Source organism: Haliaeetus leucocephalus, unplaced genomic scaffold, assembly GCF_000737465.1.
Source record: "Haliaeetus leucocephalus isolate CR32 unplaced genomic scaffold, Haliaeetus_leucocephalus-4.0 Scaffold439, whole genome shotgun sequence".
Taxonomy (NCBI): domain Eukaryota; kingdom Metazoa; phylum Chordata; class Aves; order Accipitriformes; family Accipitridae; genus Haliaeetus; species Haliaeetus leucocephalus.
The window spans coordinates 3,234,624-3,245,241 of NW_010972875.1; the positions used below are offsets into that span (position 1 = coordinate 3,234,624).

Consider the following 10,618-nt stretch of genomic DNA (forward strand, 5'->3'; position numbering starts at 1 on the left):
GAGTGCCGCCGCCCGCGCGCGGCCGGGCCCACGCGCCTCCGCCGGGGAGAGGGTTCTCCGGGCGGGCCGCGGGGCGATGAGGCGAATCGGTGAGGCTGAGGTGTGGGGGATGTGATCTCGCACGTCCCCTTTAAGTCATCCCTCTGGTCAGCCAGTGCCTGAGGCCGAGAGTGTGGTTTTATTTATTATTTTTTTCAAAGGGTTGCAGGTAAACCCCTGTTTATTTAGGTTACTTCAATACAGAACTTCCTTTATCCCACGGCAGGCTTACTCCCCTTCAGGTGGGTGCTTTTAAAGCCTCACTCATTTCAGTCGCGGTACCTCGTTTTCTGAACCGTACGTTCTGAGGTACGTGGTGGTCAGTAAGAGAAGCTGGCTGCTTTCAGGGGGACATTAAAGAAGTTCTGATCAGTTTGGGGGAAGGTACAGCAGCGTTTGCAGGGTTGCATCAGTACAGCCTTTGCTGTGTCTGTATCCGACTTGGTGGACGTCAGCCAGATAGGTTTTAATGGTTGTGTCGTCATTGTCGTCCTACTTGGGATGATGTTGCAGGTTAGATGCTTGTGAGATGTTAATGTGAATATGTAACTCTTAAAGCTGTCTTTTTAGAAATCTGGACATATTCACAGAGGAAAAATAGAGAGGATAATTTTTGATACATACTAATGACTGAGGGGAAATATGTTTGAGGTAGCAGTAGTTGATGTGCTTTTAAATTAAGTGTGTGCTAACAGCATTGTTGCTATGCAGCTTGAACTAGCCCCTAGAAAAATGTAAGGGCCTTGTTTTACAGCTGCTTTCAGAGCCCAGGCTGATTTTGCCAAGCTATTGCACAGCAAATACAGAATTGCATGTAAACTAAGAGAAATTTCTAGGTGGATACCATTATACCAAAACTAGAAAATCTAGACCTTGTACCCCATATAACCAGCTGATATTGTGGGAACAAAGAAGTCTTTATTTGAAAGTGCTGTCTAAAGGCTTCAAGACCCTTTCCCTTTGCTTTATGTAGAAAAAAAGAAACGTTAACTTACATAGGTTTTGGGGGAGATCCATGCTAAATTTTCTTGCTGTAAAGGTTGGATCTAGTGAGCACACTTTTCACTATTCCTGTTTGTTTAGTTTATACATTGAAGGGCTCAGTACAGAATGTTGGAAATAAATAACATTATTAAATAGCCTTTAAGCTGCCTAAAGCTTCCCAGAAATCAGATCACAATTCTTATGAAACTAAAATTATGGTGTTTTAAAGTCACAATACAGAAGAGTTTGATATTTCTTTTTCCTGCCATTAGCAACTACATATGAGTTTTATACATATTGCTGTATGTATAAAACTGCTCTTTACAGAATATACTATCTCCCCTGTCTTGAATGCAAAACTTCATCATTACTCAATGGTTGTCTAAGTTGCAAGCAAAGTTTTTTGTGAATGTTTGTACGTTCAAAGGCAGTCAAACTACGGTGTTAGTACTACTGAGCATGAAAACATGGAGTGAGATGGTGAATGGAGCTATAACTAAATACTACAAATCACAGAGAAAAAAAATGTGGTTTTTTTCTCTGTGATTTGTGTACTAAAATGATTATTAAACTTTGTTTCTTTAAAAAAACCAAACCTTTTTCATGAATAGTGATGCTAAATTTGTAATTTAGAAGTTTTAAGTCCCTCTCTGAAGGCAAAGTGGTTCACGTTATCTGCACTTAAATTATTCTTGATTTGATGCTTTGATCTACACCTGAACATGAAGAGCATCCCCTCTGCTTCCTTGCAGACGTAGTATGAGCACAAATGCCTGGGGGAGGGGGCAGGCACACTTGGAAAAAGTACATAGGAAGTTTGTTCTCTGTCTTCTACTACTCACCTTTGGGCTGAAATAGAGTGGTGGAACCAGAAATATTTTTAAAAGGGAGCAGCTGGATGGCAGTTAATTCCTTCTGCATTTGAAGTATGTATTGGAAGCACCAAATTTCACTTCTAAATATCTGTGAAGAAAGAGTTCTGAAAAGGGTGTTTATCCTTGCTATGGATAAGGATCTATGGATCCTTGGACAAGGATGCTATGGATCCTTGCTATGCATATGACTAAATATACTTTTCATATTACTTAGTGCGTTCTGTTTCCTTGACTTAAATGACATTTCTGGAAAATCACTAAAACGTGAATTTTAGACTATCTTGTGGTCTGGTTTACAGATAAGAGATGAAGGATTTTTAATTTATTTTTTTTTAAGTCAAGTCTGGGGCTTCTTGTGTATTTTGAAAAAGCATTTAAAAGTCTTTTAACACTTCAGCAACAGAAGCGTTTTTGCTCTGCTTGCTTTATTATTTCTAGTTTTAGTAAAAGCTCTACACATTAACTTAAGAAATGGGATATTGTGTATTTAACAGAGATCTTTGTAACTTTGTATCTCTTTAATATTTGAATGAAATAGATGAATCTAACAACAATTTCTTTGTCAGGAGTGCTCTCCAAAGTATGATTTAAATAAAACTTTTTACCTTTGTGTGTGGAAAAAGCTTTAAAAGTACATGAGGTACTGCATCTTTAACAAAGATGAAGCTGTTAAGTTAGTCTAGGGAGTAAATTGACTGGTTAAATATATGTTAAGGGTACTGTACTATGCTTGTATTAAAATTCTAAAATGAGTAAGCAGTACATTAAATCAGATCATACTCTGAATCCTAGTCTAGGCAAGGCATCAGTTGCTCAACTTTATCTCTTTTCTTGTTCTGCCATTTCATTAATCTGTTATCCTGTTGGTTTTACGGGATGAAATTCTAAGGCCGCAAAATGTATTTTGAACAAAAGTATGAGGCTGCAGCATGATGGAGAAACCAATAAAGAGGTGGAGGGAGAATAGTATCCCACTTTTGATAAGTGGGAGGAGGCTTTGGTGAAGGTTAGCTGGTATTACTTCAGAATAGAGTTACTGGAATGCTGCAGTGGGTGACCAAATCCTTACTGCTCTCTGTTTATAAGCAGCTGTCTTATGAGAGGAAGAATCTGTCTGGCATTTAACAATGAATAGAAACATGTTGAAAAATCTTGTGGTCACTTAAAGAGTGATGCTGAGAAGCGGTTGTAGTTCATCAGGTATATTAAACAATGTGTGACTTACTTTCATATTTTAGTAGAGCACTGGTGTTATGCTTTAAAGAAATTATGTTATGAGAGCATTGAAGGATTCAATGTTTAATTGGCCATCCAGTTTCTTTTATCATGTAGAAATGTAAGGTGTTTTCAGGCTATCTGTAAGTCAGAGGCTAATAGATGCCTTATAGTGAAACCACTACTCTGGTACTGAAGGTAACACACTGGGGAAACATAGCTTCCTCCTAGCAAAAAGAGAGTTGCTGATATCTCTACCACAAAATGTTCTTGTCTTACGATTATCAAGAGGCAGGGGTTTATCTGCATGGGAGGTAAACCCTGATAGAGCTGAGAATAAATTAAACTGAACTGCAGTTATGGAATATGAATATCTGCATGAGCAGATATCTGAAGTAGCAGTTAAAATTTGTAACTTGCTTGAATCCAAAATAGCATACAAGCAGAGACAGTAGGTTAATGGCAAAATTTGAAGTACTTAATTTCCAAGAAGGAAGTGGGTATTTGTTTTGGAGTCTGCCATGTGTTTTTGTGATTTACAGGAGAAAGGAAGAAGGGAAAAGTAATGGTACCCTGCCATATCATGTCCCTTCTTAGGCTTTTAGAGTTTTAGTGAGTAGCTCTGCTGTTTGCTTTTATCGTTGCCTGTAGTGGTCTTGTGATTTGTGTCAATTCATAGTAACATGCTAAGTGGCATCTCTGAAATTTTCTTGCTATTTGGAAAAACCGTAAGCATTTAATCTTCAGGCTTAGAAAAACTTCATTACTTTGGTTTGTTTATATTTGGGCAGTCTTGGGTGCTAGAAGTTGAATTCACTAAGATAGAAACTTTTAGTAGTAATTGTGCTTTAGTGTAATTAGAAGGGCTTGTTGGAAATTGTGGATGCTTGTTTTTCTTCCCATTTATCATGTAGAACCAATGCAGATAGATAAGAATGAGATGTCTTCTATTATGGCTCCTGAATCAGCAACAGATTTTTTTAAAACAGTGTCATTTTCTGCTAATACATATGCTTAACTCTTGATTCATAAGAATAGTCTCACTGAAGTCAGTAGAGGTTTAGTGAGTGCAGTGTGAATAAAGCTAGAGCTTGCCTAGTTAATTAAAAGGCGTAAAGTTAAAAAAGGCACTATGTTAAAAAAGGCATAAAGATGAGAACTTCTAAACTGACTCTCGTGGTTTAACCCCAGCCAGCAACTAAGCACCATGCAGCCACTCGCTCTTTCCTCCCCGCTTCCCACTGGGATGGGGGAGAGAATCAAAAGAAGTAAAACTTGTGGGTTGAGGATAAGAACAGTTTAATAACTAAAGTAAAATAAAATATAATAATAATAGTAATGAAAAGGAATATAACAAAAAAAAAAAAAGAGAGAGAAATAAAACCCAAGAAAAGACAAGTGATGCACAGTGCAACTGCTCACCACCCATGGACCTACGCCCGAGCAGTGATCAGCCCCTCCTGGCTGACTCCCCCCAGTTTATATACTGAACATGACATGATGTTCTATGGTATGGAATATCCCTTTGGCTAGTTCGGGTCAGCTGTGGTCCCTCCCAGCTTCTTGTAGACCTGCTTGCTGACAGAGCATGGGAAACTGAAAAATCCTTAACTTAGGATAAGCACTACTTAGCAACAGCTAAAACATCAGTGTGTTATCAACATTATTCTCACACTGAATCCAAAACACACTGTACCAGCTACTAAGAAGAAAATTAACTCTATTCCAGCTGAAACCAGGACATTGACATTATATTGATACCAATCTCTGTTCAGCCTCTTGGAAGGTTTGCACATGATAAAAAAGTGGTGGTGGGGGGGGTGTCAGTGCATTGGAGCGCAGGGCTGCTATGCAAAGGGATCTTAGTAGGCTGGAGAAATGAATGGGCTGACAGGACTCTTTTGAAGTTCAACAGAGGTAGGTAGCAAGTCCTGCATCTTGAAGGAAATAATGCCATGCATCAGTACATACAGACTGGAGACTGACTGGAAACAAAGCAGGCTAGCAGAAAAAGACCTGCATTACCTAGCAGAGAGCAAGCTGAACATGATTCAGCAGTGCTCTTGTGGCAAAGAAGTCCAACCACATACTGGGTTGCACTAGCAAGAATGTAGTCAGTGGTTTGTGAGAAGTGATTCTTCACTTCTGTGCTTATGAGAGCGTATTTGGTGTACTGTGTCCAGTTTTGGGCTGTCCAGTGTATGACACTGATATACTGGAGTGAGCCAAGCTGAACACCATCAAGGTGGTTAAGGGGCTGGAGTACATGATGTGTGAGGAGAGGGTTAGAGAACTGTTCAAAGGGACATCTTCCTGTCGTCCACAAACACCTAACGTGAGGCTCTGAAGAAGAGCCAGACTTGTTTCAGAAGTGCCTGGAGATAGGATGAGAGGCAACAGACACAAGCTGGAACATGGGAAATTCTGAGTAGACACTGGGAAAAAAAATTATCATGATGGTTGTCAGACATTTAAACAGATTGACCAGCGAGACTGTGGCATCTCTAACCTTGGAGATATTAAAAACTCCAAGTTCTTGAGCAACCTGCTCTCATTGGACCTGCTTTGAACAGGAGGTAGGACTAGAGGCCACCCAGGTGTCTCTTCCTACATGATTCTATGTTTCTAGTATAATTTTGTTTTTTCGTTACTGTGTTTTTTCTGTTTGTGAAAGAAAACATACAGACAGAGGCTCCAACTCTGTTGCCACACCTGGTAAAACTTTCCCCTGTAAACAAATTGAAGAATTTTAAAGTAAACTTTTTAGTTCAGAAGTGTCTACTGTTGTAAGACAATAATGAATCCTCTTCCTCTTTAAATCAGAGGCTGGGTTTTTCTGGTAGATGCAAAGCTGTCAGGGTATTTAGGTTGAACAAGTTCTGTGTTGGAACCCTGAAGATAGAACAGATAGGAGATCCATAATGCTTCTTTAAGCTGCATTTCTTCGAAATGTGAAGATTATCTTAACTTTAAAATAGTTGTTTGTGAGATCCTTTGTACATTGCCAAAAAGAACATTGTCTACTGTGTATTTCAAGCCATGCCTATGATTTTAGGCAAGACAAGGTTTAGACCCATTTCCTAATTATTATATAAAAGGATACTGAAATGCCATTACTATGCATCTGGTTTCCTTAATTCTGTCTGTGGTGTGTTTGGTTATATCTTCCAGTTTGTACTGGAAAATAATGCAGAATGGATCTGTAGATCTCTGCCTTCAAACGAGTTTGTCTGTAAGTTGCTTTTTTGGTAACTAAAGAATAGTTGGCTCAAACCAAAATGCATTTACTAGGAAGTTTTAAGAAAACTGCTTATTATTCTCACTTCTAAGGTGATCTCTTTGAATTATTAGTTTACTTGTAGTTTTATGTCTGTTTATCTGAACCATGTGGCTGTTTTTCAAGTTCTATGAATATAATACCATTGCACTTTTAAGATCAGTATTGTGCAGATACTAATAAGCACTAGTATTATAAATCTTACTTAAATCTGTGACTCGAAATAATTAACATATAATGTTAGTGATCATTTGACTAGACCTATGAGGTGGCCAAGTATCGGTAGTGGGAATATTTGTACAGGAAAGGCAAAATCTGTTGCTCATTCCTGTATTCAGTTAGTGGCATTTTTTCATGTTAATATGTATCCAGTTTAGTCCAGATCTCTAGTGAATGGTCTACATATCAGTTGGCAGAATCCTAAAGATTTTGGGAGTAAGTGGAAAACAGAAAAAAACCTTCGTCTCCATTGGAGTCAGGCTCATTTGGTTGTCTCTGGTAATCTCTTAAAAACCTGAGGAAAGAAAGCAGTCACTAGTTACAGGACTGGGTTAGTCAGTTTAGGATTAGGGGTTAGGCTGCACCTACCAGATGGTACCCTCTGACCACAACTCTTTGTGCACCTAAGGGGGATACTAGGAATTAGCCAATCCTTTAACCATCCCAGTTTCCCATTCATTCTTCTATGCTTGTTTCCAGCAGTTTGACTTTAGTAGGAAAGAAGTGTACAAGTCCCAAGGTTAGTTCACTTTATGAAATTTAAATAAAGTTGATGTTTTATCATAGTAAATTTGTGTAACTATAAACTGCAAGAAAGTGCTGGTTAACAGTCCAATCCTGAGTTGTCTAATGGTCTTTCAGTTGCATTAAACTTGTTAAACTAGTGCAAGTACTTAGTGTAGTTCTTTAATTTTTTTGCCTGTTAAATAGTTTCTAGCTTGTTTCATAATCCTAGTAAGGATTGTTGTTGTTACTATACTTCATCACTTTTACACTAATAATTGCTGCTGGCATTAAATTGAGAAAATGCTTTTGGTTAAACCTAATCATTAATATGCAGACTACTTTTTGTCTCTGACAAACTAGGTAAAAATATGCTGCAATTTAGATAAGGAAAATAACCAATTTAGTTCTTTTATGGCAAAGAGTGTGAATTTTGAGAAGTAGTATTCCATAAGGCACTCTAGGGATGTAGTCCACTTTTGCACTCCTGACTTACCTAGCACTTTCCCTTCAGATTATATCAGTGTTAATACTTGTAATATTTGAACTGAGAGCACTTGAATATGCTTGCCATGAGTATTTCATAAAATAGTATCTGCATAATAAATAAAGTATCTCTGTGAGCAGCAAAAATAAACTTGTTTGAGGACCAGATCTGTGTCTGTTATTCTAGTATGTTGTAACAGAATTGTACTAAGGCCATGGATTGCTCCTCTCTAGTCTTCAAAGTGTCTGCACAGGAGAGCAATGTTATGAATATCCCTGACTACAGAAGAAGCTTCATTCAGCGTTTATGCTTTATTGGACACCATAAAACTCAGTTGTATGGTATAACTCCAATTTGGCTATGCTTGATGTCTAAGAGAGCTGAGCTAATACTGTGTATCATTCTTCTGTTGGAATGCTAATAGGGGCTATCCTGTCTACCTTTGTGTGTTGTCACAAGACATGTAGGAAATGAATTTGTGTTCATTATTTCATCATTTCTATTCATTATTAGCCAGTAAGATAAACAGTTGATTGGGAAAGGTAAGACTAATGATTATTTCAGTCTAGTTTAGAATATGAAGGTTTAAGGTGACATGCCTTCAGATTCTAAATGTTTGTACAGTGTTTTATGAGGAGGGGGCAGAAACAAACCCACAAATGCATTAGTACATGTTTTACTTAAATAGGTAGTTTAGTTCAAGCAAAACATATATCACTTTTTATTTTTAGCTGAAAGTGAGCTGTGAGAAAGTCTTAAGTTTTTTGCCATGTTAGGATGTGTTTAAGTACAGGAGGCTATTATGAAATAAGGTAGCATATACAAATGGAAATCATGGTAGCTGTTTTGTATTTGCTTCCTTTCTGCAAACTCTTAGAACCTTCACGGTGTTTAGGTAAGCCCTTCCACTTTGGAATAAGGGTGTCCGTATGGGAAGCTAGTACAGAAAAACTGTTCAGAGCTATTTCTTCAAGTTTTCAATCTCTGGGACTGTGAGTGAATTAGCATAATTGATTTAAAATGAGCTGAATCCTGTTGATTCCTTCATAAATAGAATTACTAGCAACCAAGTAGGGTAGATGTACAGAATTGACTGCAGAATCTGCATCAAATGGTTTTTGTGTTTATAGAATGATTAATTTAAAGTATGGTTCAAACTGATTATTAAAGCATACTTTATCTGCATGGTTTTTCAGTTGTTTTGAGTCAAAGACAGAACTGTGCATAAAAAGATAAGGAAAATGCATCTTGCATTCCTGCAAAATTGCTTGTCCGTTTAGGCTTTCGTGAACAGGGTTATCTGAAACAGGAGTCCCTTACACTGTGCCCGTTCTGATGTTGAGTATCTCAGTGGCACTCAAATTAGGTTCAGGCAGCTCCTGCCCATGTTTAATGCTCCTAGGTACTGTAAATATCTTGCGTAGTTAGACATAGCCTATGACTGTGTGGGGATACTTACACCAGCACGGGAGTGTAAGTATGCTGTTATGTACGCAGCTTTCGTGGCATAGCTTTACCAGTTTAACCACACTCTCCCTTAGTGAGACAAGCAATGATTGTATAACTGCACTTAGGGCTTATGCCAGCATAGCTGTGTCAGTTACACCTCTGTGTGTCCGTGACTGACGCAACGATTTTGTCAGAAATAGTTTAGACAGACACTAGAGCTGAAGTTTCAGAATTCTTTTAAGTTGTCCTAAGGTAGTGCCAAGAAGCAGTGTCACGTTCCTCCTGCAGCCTGGTCTCCTCTTCCAGTGTCACATTCCTCCTGCAGTCTGGTCTCCTCTTCCCACTTTGTGCTCCTTCTCTTACTTGCAATGTTTGTGGTGAATCAAGTGAGGGAGTTGGGTTAAAATGAAAGAACCTTCTTACTAAGATAGTTTTAATTCATATGTTTGCTGTGCAGTTGTATGAACACTTGCACAAAATCCTGCCCCCTCCTTTACATTAGTTCTACCAGGACCAGGAGGAAAGTAGAACCTTGGCAGCTGTTAGACTGGCTTAAGTTGCCATGGAAGTACAGTCTTATGTTTTTTGGTAGAGTGATGTTTTAACAGTGGAACATTAGCAAGAATAAGTAGTTAGATACCTTAAATAAAAAAAGTTTTACTAAAACTTGGTGATGCTCCAGGTCTAACTCTTGCAAAATGAAGATGTTTTTAATATTTGAGATGCTTTGTGTTCTGACAGGAAAAAAAAATCCCTCTCGGTATCATTCTCATATGTAAACACATGTAATAATACAGAATTTTAAGGTTGGCATGGGTTTACTCCCTTGTTAAGACATTTTATTAAAGAATCTTATCAAGATGCATTTAATATGTATAACTGTGATAAATATGGAAATTCTAGTCTGAGTCCATTACCATTACTATAGAATTCACACAGTATGAATATTTGTAGCTCCTTAGATATATTAAAATACAAGTTACATAGTAGTAACATAGTATATTGATCAGTAAATGAAAAAATTAGTATGCAAAAATAATCTCACGTTTTTACTAAAACAAGCATAACTCTAGAAAATACATCTGAAGACAGTGAGATGAAATAGAATGTGAAATGTGGAGAACTTCAAGACTGAAATTGATAATAGGGTCAAAGAACGTGGGAGCATTTTAAGAAAATGCATTTCTCTGTATTGACCTTTTCTTATCTAGGGAAACTGCTCTTTATTGTGCCTCAGACAGACTTGTTTTCTCTCTTCTCCTTGCCCTGCCCCAAACATCTGATTGTTTCACAGTTGCTCTGTGCAGTGAAGGTCAGCAAGAGCTCTCTCTGAGAATGCAAATGTGATCTGCTGATCTCAACTGATAGTGCAATGTGTATACTTCATAGCCGTGACTGTGGTAATTATGTGACATTTCTGCTTTTCTTCTTAATAATAACAAGCTCAGGCTCTGGAGACGCACTTGATTCTGGGTCTTAAGCTGGAGTGAGTCTGAAGGAATACTTCCAAAATATTGAACTATTATTTGCTCTTGCTTTGGTAGCTCCTTGTGACTTGGGGGGGGGGGG

General features: G+C 38.0%; 1 protein-coding gene across 1 annotated transcript in view; it reads left to right on the forward strand.

Annotated features, from left to right (window-relative positions):
- The window catches only part of UBE2K (ubiquitin-conjugating enzyme E2K), a 42,275-nt gene that overhangs the window by 731 nt on the left and 30,926 nt on the right, over positions 1–10,618 (forward strand). The gene's annotated exons all lie outside the window — the stretch shown is intronic.